This window comes from Mus pahari, chromosome 2 (genome assembly GCF_900095145.1).
Source record: "Mus pahari chromosome 2, PAHARI_EIJ_v1.1, whole genome shotgun sequence".
NCBI lineage: Eukaryota > Metazoa > Chordata > Mammalia > Rodentia > Muridae > Mus > Mus pahari.
The window spans coordinates 88,734,872-88,736,058 of NC_034591.1; positions in this window are offsets into that span (position 1 = coordinate 88,734,872).

Here is a 1,187-nt window from a genome sequence, read left to right on the forward strand (position 1 = left end):
GAATTCTTTACGGTTAGGGACGGCAACTCTGCCTTCTTGTACCACTAGGTGGCAGCAACATCTCAATTGTGACAACCACAAACCTCTGCATGCCCCCTCCTCCTCAACCAGTTGTACAGAAGTTGTGCTCCCTGGAAGATCCTTTTAGCCTGGATCAAGTAGTTGTCAGCATCCAGTTTCAAATTTCTTTTCTCTTCACTCGTTTTCATCTTCCAAGAGCAAGAATCCCCTTTCAGAGAGGTTTNGAGTAAGGACATCTTTCCCTTCGAATATTGTAGTAATATTAAAGGGTAATAAGTCTAGTAGGTGGTAGGTNATAAGGGTATAATCCTCATTACACTTAGAAGAGAGGGAAAGGTTGTGTGTGTTGGGAGCGTGGAGGCGTAAGGACACCAAGTGTCCTTCTCTATCACGCTCCACCTTACTCCCTTGAGACAGAGTCTCATGGAACCTGGCCAGGCTGGTAACAGNCAAGTCCTAACAATTCTATCTGCCCCACACATCCCTGGGGTTATAGGGCGCCACACATGGCTTTTTATGCACATCTTGGATTTGAATTCAGAGCCTCATGCTTGCACAGCAGGCTCTTTCAATGGTTTAGCCCAGTCCCAAAGAGATTTTTGGGTTTAACAACTGAACGGAATGGAATGTTGCTGCCACCTAGTGGCTGAAGATCAGGATTGCAGCATTCAACTGAAATCAAAAGAGTTTCTATGGTGAGACCTAAATTAGGCAGTAAGGGACTTTTCCTTGATGATAATTACACGCTGATCACATAAGAGCCAGAGCAGAGAGAATATAGTTTAATTACAGCCATCTAGACACCATTCCAAAGTTCAGAGCAGTAGCTAACAACNCNGGTCAGGGCCAGCAGCATCCAGGGTCAGTGACTAANGGAGCAGAACTCAAAGATGAGCAGTGGGGGGCTTTGACACATGACTGTCCCTAATTATGCAAGAGCACATGAGCAGCACGTGAGTGTCTGTCCCTGGCTGGGCCAGAGGGAGGAGCAGAATGTATGCCCCCTCCCTCCCACCCTGCACTGGCTTAGAACTTTTGTCCATNGAACAAATCAATTCCAATGGAAATTGCTTCCATTTTCCGGGCTTCTTCCCCAAAGTCCTATAAAAAGCTCCTAGACCCGGGCATGATTTCTGATGTGTTTATAAAAAGATAGGGGGGTATTC